General features: G+C 41.2%; 1 protein-coding gene and 1 long non-coding RNA gene across 3 annotated transcripts in view; one reads left to right on the forward strand and one right to left on the reverse strand.

Moving 5' to 3' along the window:
- Nucleotides 1–19,387, reverse strand: part of LRMDA (leucine rich melanocyte differentiation associated) — a 1,105,225-nt gene that overhangs the window by 126,664 nt on the left and 959,174 nt on the right. The gene's annotated exons all lie outside the window — the stretch shown is intronic.
- On the forward strand, nucleotides 7,799–13,609 carry LOC149458228 (uncharacterized). The gene is made up of 2 exons (XR_016313483.1): nucleotides 7,799–8,000; nucleotides 11,989–13,609. It is a non-coding gene; the product is annotated as an uncharacterized LOC149458228 (long non-coding RNA).

Here is a 19,387-nt window from a genome sequence, read left to right on the forward strand (position 1 = left end):
CCTTGCTGTTCCTCCTAAGGACTTCTCCATGACAGGTGAATGGAGGAAGCACTCTATACCGGCGGGGGGGGGCATTGTATTGTGGGGAGGGCTCTGTACTGGGAGGTGGGGGGGGCTTTGTCCTCTGAATGAAGGCTACGTTATGTGCTTTTAGGAAGAGCTCTGTACTGGGGGGAAGAGGGTGGAAGGAAAGCTCTGTTCTGTGGAGAGAAGCTCTCTACTAGGAGTGGGGGGAGTGCCTGCACCTATTCTCTGAGAAAAAAAAAGCCCTGATTTAATCAATTCAAAAATTCAGTGTATAGACAAAGAGTGTGCAGCAATCCATGTTAAGCAATTAATAATCAGCTTTCAGAATGATCCAACTAATATAAGATGATTTGCTTCCATGCGTTACTGTACACCGCTGCTTTTTGCAAATATATTCTTAAACAGACCTAAACAAGTGCAGAATCACTTCTGCATAACTTATTTTCCATATATTCTGACAAAACAATAGCTAGCCAGAATAATTACCCTTTTCTCTGTCTTCATACTTGTCATTCAGCTGTTATCTAATCAATATAGCTATTAGCTGTGTGAATGTTATGGAATCTGAGAACAGAATTCATAATCTTTCTTTTTTGGTCCTGTCAATACCACTCATCCATATCCTCTGAAATGAGGAAACAGACCAGGGAATAAATGGGTAACGGCATGATAAGGATATTACATCTCAGGCAGGGCATTACAGAGTTAGCAAAATATCAATAACATCTGTAACGCCTTCCCCTGCCTGCACACTGGCATCTGCAGCTTTGTGGCTTTAAAGAAAAAGAAACCATGCAGTCCACATAATGGTTATTAATAATACAAGCAGTGTGAACAAAGATTAAACCTTCTACAGCTTACAGACAAACTTACTTTACATGTATACAGTATCTCACAGAAGTGAGTACAAGCTGTACTCTCACTACTTTACATTGTAGCAAAGTGTCATTTTTTCAGTGTTGTCACATCAAAAGATATAATAAAATATTACACAAATGTGAGGGGTGTATTCACTTCTGTGATATACTGTAGATGCCAACTGTCCCCATTTTGCCAGGATAGGCCAGCATGTTGGCCCACTGTCTCGTGGATACCGTGTCCTGGGCCATATCCCAAAATCACACCATCAATATTTACAGTTGTGGCCAAAATTATTCAACCCCCACTGAAATTGAGTGTTTTGGCCAGTTTGACATTGCTTTTGATCATTCAGTCATCTTGCTTACATTTACATTAAAGAGGCACTTGTAGGTCAGACAAATATAACATAACAGTTATAATGAAATAACCACAAATGTCTTTTCTGTGCTCACAGCATTATCAGTTTTATTCAACCCCCAAGTGACATTCAATCTTAGTACTTAGTACAGCATCCTTTTACAGTTATAACAGCTTTTAAACGTGAAGCATAGCTTGACACAAGTGTCTTGCAGCGATCTACGGGTATCTTCGCCCATTCTTCATGGGCAAAGGCCTCCAGTTCAGTCACATTCTTAGGCTTGCGCACTGCAACTGCTTTCTTTAAGTCCCACCAGAGGTTCTCAATCGGATTTAAGTCTGGTGACTGCGATGGCCACTCCAAAATGTTCCAGCCTTTCCTCTGCAACCATGCTCTAGTGGACTTGGAGGTATGCTTGGGATCATTGTCCTGTTGAAAGGTCCAACGTCTCCCAAGCCTCAGGTGTGTGACGGACTGCATCACGTTTCCATCCAATATCTCCTGGTACTGAAGAGAATTCATGGTACCTTGCACACGCTGAAGCTTCCCTGTACCTGCAGAAGCAAAACAGCCCCAAAGCATGATTGACCCTCCACCATGCTTCACAGTAGGCAAGGTGTTCTTTTCATCATAGGCCTTGTTCTTCCTCCTCCAAACATAGCGTTGATCCATGGGCCCAAACAGTTCTAATTTTGTTTCATCAGTCCACAGAACACTATCCCACAACTTTTGTGGTTTGTCCACATGGCTTTTGGCATACTGCAGTCGACTCTTCTTATTCTTTGGAGACAGCAAGGGGGTACGCCTGGGAGTTCTGGCACGGAGGCCTTCATTACGCAGTGTGCGTCTTATTGTCTGGGCTGAAACTTCTGTACCCACATCTGACAAATCTTTTCTCAGTTCCTCAGCAGTCACACGGGGACTTCTCTCCACTCTACGCTTCAGGTAGCGCACAGCAGTCGAAGTCAGCATCTTCTTTCTGCCACGACCAGGTAGCGTTTCAACAGTGCCCTTTGCCTTGAATTTGCGAATGATGCTTCCTAAGGTGTCTCTTGGTATGTTTAACATCTTTGCAATCTTCTTATAGCCATTGCCCTTCCTGTGAAGAGAAATCACCTCTTCTCTTGTCTTCCTGGACCATTCTCTTGCCTTCACCATGTTTGTAACCACACCAGTAAATGTCTAGAAGGAGCTGAGTATCACAGTCATTTTAAAGCTGCCTAATTGGTGCTTATTATGCTTGATTGCTGCTCGGTGACATCCACAGGTGTTTTCAATACCTGATGGAAAGCACCTGTATGAACCTCTGTTCTTCAGAGTGGTAGTCTTTAAGGGGTTGAATAATTGTGGCAATGAAGAAACCACATAAGAACCATTTACTACTGTATTACATAAACAATTGATGTCATTTTAGTTGCATTTGGGTAGTTACAACGTCCTTGTAGGATTTGATTCTGAATACAATTCCAAATGTACACTATAGTCCCTAAACCCCTTTACAGCATTGGGGGTTGAATAATTTTGGCCACAACTGTAATTGTGTAGATGTAAGGCACTTACTGTTTACATGTTTTTGTTTTTTTTGTTAGGACATTGACATGTCAGTGACATTTCATTCAGTCCTATTTAGACAGAATCACTGTGATGCAGAATTTTACATCGCAACCTGCCGGGCAGAAAAAGAAAGTACTGCATGCAGTTCTTTTTTCAGAGCACACCACCGCAATGAAGTGGTGTGAACTGACACTATAGGAAACAAGGAGCAGTCCCAGGACACTGGGGGCACACACAACTGATGAAGGATGCCTTTTATAAACCACACTCATACACATTGTTAACCATGACTTTGGCAGCATTGTAAACAGATGGGAAGGGTTAACAAGATAGCACAGGAGGAGCAGGCAATTGACCTTGAAGCGCATCTTTCTCTTCTTGCAACCTTGGAGATACAGAATTGGCAGAAAGAAAAGCTGGTAAGGCAGAAAGGAAAGTACATTACTGGAGCTTTCTGCAGAAACCCCATATGTGACTGTGATGTCATTCAGCAGCAGGGTCACATCACAAAGTGTTCCTTGACTAAAAGAGGTGGGGTGGTGCTTTCACATCCTCCACCTCGTCCAATCATGAAAATGCAAACTATTGAAAATGCAATGATCCTCTTGCACACCTATAAGGCTCTTTGTGACTTGGCACCCCATTATCTGTCTGAAATTTTACCAATGTACTCCCTGCCTCGTAACCTCCACTTCTCAAATTCTGATCTTCTGTGTGCCCCCCCACTCACCTACACTCGATTGGAGACAGAGCCTTCTCCTGCTATGCTCCAAAACTCTGGAATTCACTTCCAAGGAACATCAGAGAGTCATCTTCTCTAAAATATTCGAATCAAATCTAAAAACTTTTTTCTTTTAGACAAGCATTCACTTAATGGTCCATTTTTTCCTTTGTTTTATCCTGTGTTTTCCTTGTTTGTTTTACTGAAATTCACATTGTAGGTGCATTCCCACTCTGAGAGACAGAATTAAAAAAAAAATTCAAGAAATCACATTGTATGATTTTTAAAGAATTTATTTGTCTTGCACTGCTGAACATAAGTATTTGAACACCTAAGAAACAGCAGGAATTCTGGCTCATAAAGACCTGTTACTGTGCCTTTAAAAAGTCCACCTCTACTCCACTCATTAATATAACTTAGTAGCACCTGTCTGAGCTATTTAAAGACGCCTGTCCACCCCACAGTCAGTCAGACGCCAACTACTACCAAAGAGCTGTCAACAGACACCAGAGACAAAATTGTGGACCTGCACAAGGCTGGAAAGGGCTACGGGGAAATTGCCACCAAACGGCTATAGGCCGGGCGGCAAATGGTTAAAGATACCTGTCCACCCCACAGTCAGTCAGACACCAACTACTACCATGGGCAAAACCAAAGAGCTGTCAAAAGACACCAGACACAAAATTGTGGACCTCCATAAGGCTGGAAAGGGCTACGGGGCAATTTCCAAGCAGCTTGGTGAAAATAGATCAACTGTTGGAGCAATTGTTAGAAAATGGAAGAGGCTAAAGATGACTTTCAGTCTCCCTCGGACTGGGGCTCCATGCAAGATCTCACCTCGTAGGGTATCACTGATGATAAGAAAGGTGAGGAATCAGCCCAGAACTACAAGGGAGGATCTGGTCAATGACATGAAGAGAGCTGGGACCACAGTTTCAAAGGTCACTGTCGGTAGAACACTACGCCGTCATGGTTTCAAATCATGCATTGCACGGAAGGTTCCCTTGCTCAAGTCATCACATGTCCAGGCCCGTCTGAAGTTTGCCAATGACCATCTGGATGATCCAGAGGAGGCATGGGAGAAAGTCATGTGGTCAGATGACACCAAAGTAGAACTTTTTGGTCTAAACTTCACTCGTCGTGTTTGGAGGAAAAAGAAGGATGAGTTGCATCCCAAGAACACCATTACTACTGTGAAGCATGGGGGTGGTAACATCATGCTTTGGGGGTGCTTTTTCTGCAAAGGGGACAGGATGACTGCACTGTATTAAGGAGAGGGTGAATGGGGCCATTTCTTGTGAGATTTTGAGCAACAACCTCCTTCCCTCAGTCAGAGCATTGAAGATGGATCATGGCTGGGTCTTCTAACATGACAATGACCCAGAAGCACACAGTCAGGATAACCAAGGAGTGGCTCCGTAAGAATCATATCAAGGTTCTGGAGTGGCCTAGCCAGTCTCCAGACCAAAATCCAATAGAACATCTTTGGAGGGAGTTGAAACTCCGTGTTGCTCAGTGACAGCCCCAAAACCTGACAGATCTAGAGGAGATCTGCGTGGAGGAGTGGGCCAAAATCCCTGCTGCAGTGTGTGCAAACCTGGTCAAGAACTACAGGAAACGTTTCACATCTGTAATTGCAAACAAAGGCTTCTGTACCAAATATTAACACTGATTTTCTCAGGTTTTCAAATACTTATGTTCAGCAGTACAAGACAAATAAATTCTTTAAAAATCATACAATGTGATTTCCTGATTTTTTTTTTTAATTCTGTCTCTCAGAGTGGGAATGCACCTACAATGTGAATTTCAGACCCCTCCATGATTTCTAAGTGGGAGAACTTGCAAAATCGCAGGGTGTTCAAATACTTCTGTTCCTCACTGTATATAAAGGAAGCATTCACCTACAGGAAAGAGGACCTCCCAGTGCCCCAGACCCAATTTCTCCTCCAAAATATTAAAATATTATAAGTGTTCATACCATATCAAATCCATATTTGCAACATTTACAGTTAATTTTTCAGAGAACTGCATGACTGTCACAGTCTGCAATATAGGCTTCTTCCCCTAAGGAAATGAATGCTTTTACCACCAGTAACATCCTATATAAATAGTATCAAGAATCTATCCGAAGTGGCATTGTCCCTTCCGAATGAATGTTTCTTTATACAAGAATCCTGCAGCCCATTGTTTTAACCAAGATGTCCACGCATGATGTGTGTTAATGTGGATACATATGAGAGAAAAACTGAGAAGCTTTTAGCACACCATCACAGCTGAAATCAAAAGATACAGTCATATGTCCATTCATACTATAATCTAGGGATCAATTGCTGTTTTTAGGCATGGTTTGACAAAGTACAGTCACAAGGAGGATGTGGTGTTTCCAAAATTTGTAAAAAAAAAGGCACCAAGTAAACTGTGCCATGCTTTGGTGTAGAATAACCAAGGCCAGCAATAGAACTCAGTGCAGTAACCTTTGATTAAACTAATTGAGAGTTAGAGTTGACCAATATACTAAGCAGAAATAATAAGCCCCCTATTTGGGCATAATAGTCACAGACTGAAACTAATCATAAACATTCTTCTTTCAGAGAGGACAGAGAATTCATATTGGATAACTAATCCAGAGGGATCCCAACTGAACCAGTAAAGTCAAGCATATGTATGTTGGATTTAGCAGAGAAAGAGTAGAAAAGCGTGTTAGTGAGCCATGGTTCAGGGGTGGTTCACAGCAGACATATGAACCATTTCATAAAGAATCCCACACATGAGGAATGAGTCTATGTACTGCAGATCATTCACAAACATTGAGAGAACACTCTTTGGCTGAATGTGGTCTGACCACTCAGGTTTGTGCCAGCAAAGAGTCTCCTCAACTTTGCAGCTTGTGAAAATCGTCTTCAGCCATAAAGCTCCACCTTTCCACAGTCCACCTCAGTTTTTCCTAAAGGCTGCAGGAGGTATTGAGCAGGGGCGGACTGACAACTCATGGGGCCCCCGGGTAATAGGGGATCATGGGGCCCCTGTGTCTTTGCCGAAACTCAAAAAAGCCTATGAAAAAGGTACCAGGGGTATCTCATGGGGCACCCTACTGACCCCGGGCCTCGGGCAGTGCCCGAGTTTCCGAATGGTCAGTCCGCCCCTGGTATTGCGTAAACAGCAGGTGCACACGATAACTCTGCCTCCAGCATGAGACATCACAAGGGATCATGCAATACTGCCATCTAACTCGGTAATTCTCACTAGCTAGTTAACTTATAAGATTTGATTTTTCTGAAGTCAGTGAGCAAATCACTTATTTTGTAGGAGATGACATCTAATGGGTCCATTGTTGGACACTTCTGCAGTCTCATTAATTTTTTTCTAACATATCCAATCCAATTTGAGCCCAAACACATAATTCTAATCCCAGCTGCTATGCACAGTATGATGGGTATATGATATAAAGGGTAATAGCACCATTTATAAATAGGGTTCGCACTGGTTTTTATTCAATGTTTACACAGGTGTAGTATGATTCCTGTGGAAATAGTCCCATCAGTGGGCTAAGTAATAATGAGAACAGAGCAGAAGCTGCCAGGACATTGCACCTCTGTACTGCAAGAGACCAGATCTGCCCACACAGAAGGGTCACTTCCATGACCAAATGGCTCATCTGTACCAGAATGAAACACAGGGGGGAATATGTTAATCTGGATATCACCTGTGCGCACTCAAGTAAAGCTTCACCACCCAGTACAGCTGGGGAGATGAAAATGGAAACATTTCCCTTGTTTACCCGTGGCTGAAAATAAAGTTGGGGCTCTGCCTTGTGGCCAACTCGCAATGTGTATGAAGTATAAGACAAGCCTAGAATATGAATAATGATTTTAACTTCCCACACAAAATAGCATATTTCAGTAGCAAATACCACATGCATAGCCTCAGTACCAAATACAGGAAAACTAAGTACAGAGGTGGAGAGGTGGGGACAGGAAAGCTGCCTCAGCACTGGACCAATAAATCTATAAGGAATCACCAGACATATTGGCCTGACCTGTCACTGGCAACTGCAGGACTGTCACGGAGAGAACACCTGCACATATAATGAACTAGGAACCTGCACTGCCTGGCTAACTGAAGAGCTTTTTAGGATTGCACATGTGGCCTGAATCTACTAGTAGCTGTAAACAACTGGAGAAACTTTAAGACATTTAAGGCTGTTACAGAGAGAACACCAGTATAAAAAGGGAAAACTGTACCCATTGGTTGATTGGAAGGACTGCCAAGAGTTAACATATCTGGCATGAATTTACCTGCAGCTGTTGACAGTAGAAAAAAAATCTGAAGAGAGAAGAGTTGAAGAATGCATATCCATTCTCCTGAGGACAACAGCACAAAACTGAAGCACACTTTCTGTGGACAGGGTTATTATGTTCCGGTCAACAGTTTTTTATTGCCAGTGTCCAATCATCCCGTGGATAGCAGTATAAACCAGAGGTAAAGACTTCCCGTATCGCTCTATGGTTGAGGGCAAAAAAGTTGCTTTTTTTCCTTTTTTTTTTCTTTCTTTAAATGTAGGGCATTGATGATCTACTGTTCTATAGAAAACTAGATGTCGGTTAGGATTCAGAGCTACTTAAATATACTGTTGATATTTCTGATAAACATGTAGAAATAGGGTAAACTTAGCAGATTTACACCACATTGATGTGCACTCCATCATGCATTGATGCATGCTGAATTAAGGCAGTCACTTGAAATGTGTCCTGAAAGAGCTGCAGTGCACGAAAAAAAATTGTGCCTACGTCTAGAGCAACACAATGCACCACAGGGCATTTCACTTTCGTGCATTGAGGTGCGCTGTGGAACAGATGTGTAATGTACAGTATATGTCCAATAGGCGCTGTTCAAATGGCGATGCATGTTAGTTTGTATTGTGGTACTGCCGATGTGATGTTGCCACATTAGCAGAACAAGATCTGTATGAAACAGCTGGATTTGCCTCTATGCCACATAGGCCATGCAATTGTGATGATTTCTTTATTGTACTGCCATGCTTCCCCATATTTCTGTGTAACTAATGTCCTGCAAAACTGCTATGCCCCCTTGCTACTTAGTTTGGGTACTATCATTGATGACAGCTGTGCTACCCATTAAAATCCCTCCCCGCCTGCCCAAAACCACACTATACTATGCTTTACAGAAGTAGATTAAACTATAAATATTTGATGCAGTGACTTAAACATACCTTGAATGAGGCACTGCTAGTGCATGGGGCAGGTGGCAGCTCATACACCCAGTCAGGGCTCATGACTGACTGAGCCTGCTCTCATTGCTGCCTGTGATCTGCCTTAACAATGGTGGAGAACAGGAAATTATATGAAGTCTTGACTACATTCCGGGAAAGAACAAACTGACACCAAGGAAACTATAGCTCTCCTAATTATGAGGAATATATTACTTTGGATAGTAACCTTCATTGAAAAATACACATCAACAATTTATTAGTCACAAAGACATATACTTTATTGAAACCTCAGTAAAAGCCTCCTATGATAAATTCGCTGTGAGAGATTTATAATTGGAAGCTTTTACTGAGGTTTGAATAAAGCATACTGCTTTTTAACTACTAAATTGGCAATGTGTACTTGGTCACTAAATTATATTGAGACCGGGTATTAGACATGTGTGTTTATTTGTCTCGTTACGATTCATTTTTTTAAATAAGTATTTCATTTTCAGTGATTCGGATGTATGCGAATCTCCAAATGGACATAGTAATGGATGTCAAAGAATCCGAAAAAAGAAGTTATAACAAAATTTTAAAAATTCATTTATTTAATTTGGATGATGTTACATGATAGTAGTTGGGGCCCATGGGGAATTGAATAAAATTTTTTAATTTGTTTGACAGTTTGGATTCAAATAACGAACAGATCTAAATTGTGTTCAATTCGTTAATTCAGATGAACATGATGCAAGAGATATTGTCCAATCAGCTCATGCCATTCTCTTGGTGGGTTGGATCGGTGTCTGAAAATATCGAATCCTTATGATTCTAATCTGTCCGATTTGATAATAAATCATATATATAGCAATCTTCTGGAAAAACTGCAAAACGAATTTGGTCAACATAATGAATATGACAAAATTCTTCAATGAAGAAATGCATCTGAAACAAAACAAAACTTTCCAACGTGCACATGTCTACCTAACATACAACTCATAAATGAACTGAAAGACTAGTCTGATCAACAACTTACTAGTTAAGCAATCTTTATTCAGACATCAGTAAATGGCTCTTAAAATTACAAAGGGGACCCTGTGTACTACTCACTGCATATAATAAATCTCCTGCAACAACAAAAACATTTCACTGATTGTGTCTCTGCAGTCACACTCATGGCAATGTCAGTTTGACCAGTGAATGGAAATATCTCCACTTAGCCCAGCCTCTGATCTAGTTAGGATTTGTTATATGGTCTTGTTGAGTTTATGGGTTTTGTGTTTTTTAGAGAACCGTGTGGTTGGGCTCACCTCCTTCCTATGAATAGAGTTTAAAATTATATACGTATGCTGGTTTTAAAGATTTACCAGAGTATCTGGACTTGATATATAAAATATCAGTGGGCCACCATTGACCACCCTTTGCTGTATAGGAACTGCAAGAGACTAATATCAAGTCAGATTCAGGTACTTCCACTACTTTCGTTTACATACATACAGTACATTTAATGATATATTAATGAATACAGAGCTGCATTTATATGTGATTTTATTATCTGCCTGGTGTTTGGCTTTACATGTACAATTGTCTCTTGATGTGCAAAGAACTGTTTGCATTAAAATGTTCTGTCTATCTGAATTGTTTTATTTGATTAAATCATTATCATTTGTTTTCTTAGTTCCAGAGGAGAATGACCTTGGGTTTAATTCTTCAGCTCCATAGTTTCCCTTTACGATGATAGTCATGTTCAGAATTTGCTACACTATGTGGCATGTAATGGAGCAGCTGGGACATTTTACCCCATGACATCTTTTTACTGTATGTACCTGCTGGAAAACATAACACAGTCTCTCTACAAATAAAAAAGGAAATGTGCCAAGTTAAAGTTCACAGTTATATGGCTGGAAGAAAGGAAGTGAGCAATTATGGGTCTGTATCTTAGCCTTTGGGGTTACTGGAAACTATTAATCTCTACTCTAATTATTCATAACAAAAGTATAGGTTATAATAACATTTGTCAAAGAGAACAAAAGATGAAGGGAGCTGAGTTATAGCAGATGAGGGCATGTTGACAATACTGGATGCTGTGTGTGATGTAATGATAATATATGACTTATGTATTTTCTGAATTATTTTCCCAGGGATGGTTTTTTATTTTTAGTGAGTCTCAATTCCCATATACCCACTGCCATAATTCTAATATTCCTGGAAATGACTATATGAACAAATGTTCTAATGTAAGCTCAGTGCTCACTTTATTAGGTATACCTCCTTGATAAAGCAGACCTAAATATTGGGGTGTACAGCATGAATCCACAGGTCTATCTTGTCCTGCATCAATAGTTCTAGTTAGTGATGGTATGAACCAGGGGCGGACTGACAACTCATGGGGCCCCCGGGCAATAGGGGATCATGGGGACCCTGTGTCCTTGCCACCACTCAAAAAAGCCTATAAAAAAGGTACCGGGGCATTTCATGGGGCCCCCTACTGACCCCGGGCCCTCGGGCAGTGCCCGAGTGCTCGAATGGTCAGTCCGCCCCTGGTATGAACTATGTTATTTTGGCAAACAGTAGTCTCCCACTACCAGCTGGCCCTCAAGAGAAGAATGGCCAATAAAGCTTTGAGGCTGCAAATGTGTCATTTTACAGTAGCGTATATAATAGAGAAAGGTACAAAAGGAACACATTATGGTTAGAGGCACTAACAGAGATGCAGTTGATCCGCCTCACTCCTCTGTCAATCCATTCTCATCACAGTGTCCTACTTCTGAAAGAATCTGGAAAATTAAAAAAAAGAAAAAAATCTCCAGGGGTCCTATGTTTTCAGCGGGGGCAAAAAGAGGACTATATCATCACATTCGGGTGCAGGTGGAGTAATCCTTGCACCACCGTTGCCAGCAATTAAGTTCCTGGTCTCTTTCAAATCAATCCGGCAAAGCAGGTCTGGAGTTTAACTTAATTGTTGGCAACTGTGGTGGGGGGATCACTCCACCTGCACCCGGATGTGATGAAATAGTCCCCTTTCTGCCCCCACCCCTCGCTGAACAAATGGGGCCAGGGGACATTTTTTTTGGTCCAAGATTCTCTCTAATGCAGGGAGTCACCTCTGTTGCTGTCCCCCAGCCCTGATCCTGAGACATAGGCTTGGATTGAGCCGTGGTGGGACATTTTACAAAAATGCATGACTGATCCGGCAAAACAGGGACAGTTGGCAAGCATGCTGTTTTAATAAATTCCCTGTTTGTGCTTTTATTATAGACTTTCAAATTGATCTTGTGGCCTCTACATGAAGACCAGGGGATGTCAGATCCAAATTCTGACCAACAGGGGGATCCATCAAATATTCTGGAACTGTCCATTCTGGAGATCTAGGCTTAAGACATAGGCAAGAGAATACATCTGCTAGGAGAGTTATTCCCCCCCCAAGAGGGTGGGAGGGAATCATTCCTTTCTTGTTTAGGGTCCAATCATTAGCATCTGGGCCTTTTTGGCCTGAGGGGGACCAATTTGTAACCTTGCCCGAATTCCAAACCATAAAGGACTGAGAGACTGCACCAGAAGGTGTAACCATGCTAAAAGAGAATTCCCTAAACAACTCCCTAAACCCATCCATAAAGGGATGTACAAGGAAAAGAACTGATATATAACAGGAAAGAGTCAAATGTCCACTGGGAGTAGGATTAATAGTGAGGAATTGAGTTGAGCAGCTTGACTTGAAGATGACCCAAGATACTAACACTAGATAGACCTCAACACTATAGTAATAATGGTCACAGGATTTAGGCTACAGGCATCAATTCCTTCGAGGGATACCCAGAATTTGGCTCTAGAAGCAGTAGTAAAGCTCACTCAATACAGCCGGATGTGTGTTTTTGAAGAGATTTTGCACTACGTAGACCTAAAATGAGCAATGGCCTTGCATTTTCTCCAACCCAAGTAGCTGAGGCTGATAAGGGTAGCAGATGGGTGGAGCTGACCAAGTCACTGAAGGCGGGCAGTGGAACTAGAGCAGAGACAGCATGAACCAAGAGGTACTTCAGAGGTAGGAGAAACAACGGAATAGTACTTCCTTTAAGCTTAATAGCAGCCTAATAGCAGGAAAATAAGCACATAACTCTCCACCTACTGGATAACACAAGAGCAAAATTCCTTCAGCCACTAGCATGCTGAGTCCTCAGAGCCTGAGTCACACCAAACCATAGAAATACAGGAAGAAGACCAAAACTGGATGAAAGAGTCAAAGATAATTTTAATTGTTGGTTTAAAAAATCATGTAAAAAGCATCCAACGCATTTCGGTGGCAATACTACTCCCCCTTTACCAGAGCTCAACAAAGGATAAAACTTGGATAGACTTCAAAGATCCATATTGGAGCTTTCCTCATGGAGAAACAACTTGACAGCAGTAGCTGAGCAGCAATGGCGAGCTCCATCGACCCTACCTACAACTCTCTAACTTCTGTACTGACAAGACCTTGGTACTGAAAAGAACCTGAAGGAAGAGTCTGCAGGAGTCTGGTTATGCACTTGTGATCCTGTGATTGCAGTTTCAATGCTTTGCAAGCTCATGTATAAAAAAAAAAAAGAACTTTATTTCTTGCAAATATATATGCATTTTTTTTTTGTGCATTATTTTTTTTCTAAAAGGTGGAATTAACCTTTAATGAATCTACTAGTGTGAATGCCCACTCATAAAGTCACTTGTGTAACTTACTGCATGCATTTGTTTCTCAAAACATTAACAGGACTTCCCTAATGAGATGAGGGATTGCTCTGCCAGAATGTCTTTGAGTCTATCTGTGGTCTTGACACCTTTCACATCTGTATACAAGAATCAATATTCCAATACCAATTACAGGGAATAAAATAAATAAACCTCAGCCTGAAGGAGGTGATGTCCTTGTTAAAACTTGACTGTAAAATTAACCTAATATCCTTTTCCCCACTTAATGGCATTGCCCAAGTGTCACACAAAGTAATTCCAGTAGGGGAGGCTTGATAACCTTTCAGAGAGGTCAGGAGTGAGTATTCCACAAGCTTCTTCTGGTCTGACTTTGATTTATCTAGGCCTGACAGATATGGATCCTTTCATCAGATCAGTTTCCTATGGAAAAGAAAAAGACCTGGCTAACTACACATGTCTCTCCAGAGCTCTTCCCTAGCCAGACTGTTATCCTTTATTTACAACATAAATTTCCTTCTGTTTACAAGAGCCACTGGCTTACAAATTTATGCTGTAAACCAAATCCCAAACTTGCTGTTGAGTTTTTTGCCTGAGCTCTGATTTATGGTCAGACAGGTTTTGAGGTTTCACTCCCGCCTGTACATGTCTTATGATGCTTTCATAAAGTACAACAAGATAAAGCAGATGTTTCATTGCGCAGACACTAGAATTATAAGAATACCACATTACCAATGACTAAAGAAAGACCAACAAAATATGACTAGAATAGTAGAGTTTATATAAGGATAAGTCATGGGTGAAGACCTTTTGCTGCACCACACATACTGTTGTCTGGACAACGTGCACTACACCTATACAGAACAACCATATCTCTGTCAGGGTACTTCAACTTCATACTCTACATTCCATTGTTTCAGTATGCTGTATCTGTTGAGGCAGGAAGCAAAGTTAATCTTTATTTTATGGATACAGTTGGAAGGGTTCTGTAAAGTTATTATTGCTGTCTGTATGCCTGCTAGGTAGATTCACACTCTGATTGTCCTGGTGATCATATTCAGAGAGAGAAACAAGGAGAATCTAAACTTTTAGAGTTGTCACTAGAAAAAGAATTGAGGGTAAATATTCCTATGGGGAAAATGTTTTGGGAACAACTCTCTAAGAGGGCAATTCCTCACTTTGGGGAGATTCTCTCATGTGCTGTTGAGTCTTCAGTGTAGGAAGTGAAGAGAAATCCGCTCAGAAGGATAGAAACAGCAAAAAAATAACCTGAAAGAGTTTTGGTATTTACATACACCAATTGCAAGAAAAAAGAGAATTACAATTTGACTTTATAAATTAAATGTATAAATTCAAGCTGTATAAAATATACAAACATCTATATAATCCAGTCATAATTAAAATAGGCATGTTTCAGTTGAACAAGTTATACAATATATGATGCTAACCCACCTTCTTTAATTTTTGACAAAACATAATGCTGGCAGAATGTATCAGTATTGAATCAGCCAGCCTTTTGTGATAACAAGGTATGTCAGTGTCTATATGACAAGAATCTGTACTTGTAGGTGATGATGGGGAATCACATAACACAGAGACTGTAAAAAGCAGTGATGTTATGTTTCGCCATCTTGATCACCTATTGACAAAACCTGCAGTCTTACAACATGAATCAATCACATATGTCTACTGGGCTGTGAAGTAAGCCCATAAGTGCTACTACTCTCAAACTCTGGTGGCAGATGTCCATATGTATGTGGATAAGAACAGCAGGAACACAGAGATGGTGCAATCTGCAGATGTACTTCACCTGATTTTTTTCACTGACTTCGACATCATGCTTACCAGGCAACAATAAATGCTTTATATTTTATCTATTTTTAAGTTCAAATCCTAGAAGAAGACAAAAAATCTCCACTGGGACTTTAGTGCAGCAACAAAGAGGAATGGCTATACAGAGTATCAATAAAAAAGCAAGTTTTATTATCGTTCAATATAAAAATTATTTTTGGCTAAAAGCAAAAAACTCTGGTCTTTGTAAATAAGACTTTAGGATATTGTATACAATATGTACATCACAATACGTACCATTATTGTGCCTCATCTATTCATACAGTACACTATGTGATTTACACAACATGTGTGAATTAAACTAAACATCACTGAAGTTTAATGAACATGCAATACACTTTAAGAGCATATGCTCTGGAAATGAGTTACCCAATCCATCTGACAATAGTGGCGGGAAGTAGAATGCCCTCTACATTATAGTTATATAATGGATATGAGCTGAAAGTGCACACTCTCAGGTTTAATTTAAGGGTATGTACATCCAAATTGGAAGAAGGGTTCAGGGAATACAGCTCTTAAGAGTAGCCATCCCCCTTTTTTAAGGGACCAAAAGTTGTTTCATGGCCAGGTGTGGGCTACTCCTTTGTTATTTCTTCATCAATTAAGCAGGTAAAAGGTCTGCAGTTGATTCTAGATGTGGTATTTCCATTTGGAATCTATTGCTGTGAACCTACATCATGCATTCAAAGAAGCTTTCTATGCAAGTGAAACATTTTAAGGCTTAAAAAATGAAACAAATCCATCAGAGAAATAGCAGCAACATTAGGAGTGGCCAAATCAACAGTTTGGTACATTCTGAGGAAATAGGAACGCATTGGTGAGCTCAGCAACATAAAAAGGCATGGACGTCCACGGAAGACAACAGTGGTGGATAATCGCAGGATCCTCTGTATGGTAAAGAAAAACCCATTCACAACTTCAAGACAAGTGAAGGACACTCTCCAGGAGGTAGGTGTATCTTTGTCAAAGTCTACAATTAAGAGAAGACTTCACGAGAGCAAATACAGAGGGTTCACCACAAGGTGCAAACCATTCATAAGCCTGAAGAATGGAAAAGCCAGATTAGACTTTACCAAAAACATCTAAAAAAGCCAGACCAGTTCTGGAAAAGCATTCTTTGGATGGATGAAACAAACATTAATCTGTACTAGAAAAACGGGAAGAAAAAAGTGTGGAGAAGGCTTGGAACAGCTCATGATCCAAAGCACACAACATCATTTGTAAAACATGATGGAGGCAGTGTGATGGCATGAGTATGCATGGTTTCCAGTGGCATTGGGTCATTGGTGTTTATTGATGATGTGACAGAAGACAGAAGCAGCCGGATAAATTCTGCAGTGTTTAGAGATATACTGTCAGCCCAGATTCAGCCAAATGCAGTAAAGTTGATTGGACGGCGCTTCACAGTACAGCTATCCATTTTTTTTAACATTTAAAAAAGTTATTTTAACATTAAGGTGAAACGCAAAAAATTAGAATATCGTACAAAAGTTCATTTATTTCAGTAATGCAACTTAAAAGGTGAAACTAATATATGAGATAGACTCATTACATGCAAAGCAAGATAGGTCAAGCCGTGATTTGTCATAATTGTGATGGTTATGGCTTACAGCTCATGAAATCCCCAAATCCACAATTTCAGAAAATTAGAATATTGTGAAAAGGTGCAATATTCTAGGCTCAAAGTGTCCCACTCTAATCAGCTAATTAAGCCATAACACCTGCAAAGGGTTCCTGAGCCTTTAAATGGTCTCTCAGTCTGGTTCAGTAGGAATCACAATCATAGGAAAGACTGCTGACCTGACAGTTGTGCAGAAAACCATCATTGACACCCTCCATAAGGAGGGAAAGCTTCAAAAAAGCATTAATAGAAAGTTATGTGGAAGGGAGAAGCGTGGAAGAAAAAGGTGCACAAGCAGCAGAGATGACCGCAGCCTGGAGAGGATTGTCAGGAAAAGGCCATTCAAAAGTGTTGGGGACTTTCACAAGGAGTGGACTGAGGCTGGAGTCAGTGCATCAAGAGCCACCACACACAGACGGATCCTGGACATGGGCTTCAAATGTCGTATTCCTCTTGTCAAGCCGCTCCTGAAAAACAAACAATGTCAGAAGCGTCTTACCTGGGCTAAAGAAAAACAGACCTGGTCTGTTGCTCAGTGGTCCAAAGTCCTCTTTTCTGATGAGAGCAACTTTTGCATCTCATTTGGAAACCAAGGACCCAGAGTATGGAGGAAGAATGGAGAGGCACACTCTGTAAGATGCTTGAAGTCCAGTGTGAAGTTTCCACAATCTGTGTTGATTTGGGGAGCCATGTCATCTGCTGGTGTTGGTCCACTGTGCCTCATTAAGTCCAGGGTCAACGCAGCCATCTACCAGGAGATTTTGGAGCACTTCATGTTTCCTACCGCAGACGAGCTTTATGGGGATGCTGACTTCATTTTCCAGCAGGACTTGGCACCTGCCCACACTGCCAAAAGCACCAAAACCTGGTTCAATGACCGTGGGATTGCTGTGCTTGATTGGCTGCAAACTCGCCTGACCTGAACCCCATAGAGAATCTATGGGGCATTGCCAAGAGAAAGATGAGAGACATGAGACCAAACAAAGCAGAAGAGGTGAAGGCCGCTATTGAAGCATCCTGGTCTTCCATAACACCTCAGCAGTGCCACAGGCTGATAGCTTCCATGCCACGCCGCATTGAGGCAGTAATTGCTGCAAAAGGGGCCCAAACCAAGTACTGAGTACATATGTATGCTTATACTTTTCAGAGGTCCGATATTGTTCTATGTACAATTCTTGTTTTATTGATTGCATGTAATATTCTAATTTTCTGAGATTGTGGATTCGAGGTTTTCATGAGCTGTAAGCCATAATCATCACACTTATGACAAATCACGGCTTGAAGTATCTTTCTTTGCATGTATTGAGTCTATCTCATATATTAGTTTCACCTTTTAAGTTGCATTACTGAAATAAATGAACTTTTGCACGATATTCTAATTTTTTGAGTTTCACCTGTATACAGTGGGGCAAAAAAGTATTTAGTCAGCTACCAATTGTGCAAGTTCTCCCACTTAAAAAGATGAGAGAGGCCTGTAATTGGCATCATAGGTAGACCTCAACTATGAGAGACAAAATGAGAAAAAAAATCCAGACAGTCACATTGGCTGATTTGGAAAGAATTTATTTGCAAATTATGGTGGAAAATAAGTATTTGGTCAATATCAAAAGTTCATCTCAGTACTTTGTTATATATCCTTTGTTGGCAATGACAGAGGTCAAACGTTTCCTGTAAGTCTTCACAAGATTGGCACACACTGTTGCTGGTATGTTGGCCCATTCCTCCATGCAGATCTCCTCTAGAGCAGTGATGTTTTGGGGCTGTCGCTGGGCAACACGGACTTTCAACTCCCTCCAAAGGTTTTCTATGGGGTTGAGATCTGGAGACTGGCTAGGCCACTCCAAGACCTTGAAATGCTTCTTACGAAGCCACTCCTTTGTTGCCCGGGCGGTATGTTTGGGATCATTGTCATGTTGGAAGACCCAGCCACGTTTCATCTTCAATGCCCTTACTGATGGAAGGAGGTTTGCACTCAAAATCTCATGATACATGGCCCCATTCATTCTGTCCTGTACATGGATCAGTTGTTCTGGTCCCTTTGCGGAGAAATAGCCCCAAAGCATGATGTTGCCACCCCCATGCTTCACAGTAGGTATGGTGTTCTTTGGATGCAACTCAGCATTCTCTCTCCTCCAAACACGACGAGTTGTGTTTCTACCAAACAGTTCTATTTTGTTTTCATCTGACCATATGACATTCTCCCAATCCTCTTCTGGATCATCCAAAGGCTCTTTAGCAAACTTCAGACAGGCCCGGACATGCACTGGCTTAAGCAGGGGGACACATCTGGCACTGCAGGATCTGAGTCCCTGGCGGAGTAGTGTGTTACTGATGGTAGCCTTTGTTATGTTGGTCCCAGCTCTCTGCAGGTCATTCACAAGGTCCCCCCATGTGGTCCTGGGATTTTTGCTCACCGTTCTTGTGATCATTTTGACCCCACGGGGTGAGATCTTGCGTGGAGCCCCAGATCGAGGGAGATTATCAGTGGTCTTGTATGTCTTCCAT

Source organism: Staurois parvus, unplaced genomic scaffold (genome assembly GCF_062004578.1).
Source record: "Staurois parvus isolate SC_StPar_1 unplaced genomic scaffold, SC_StPar_1.0 ptg000291l, whole genome shotgun sequence".
Classification (NCBI taxonomy): Eukaryota; Metazoa; Chordata; class Amphibia; order Anura; family Ranidae; genus Staurois; species Staurois parvus.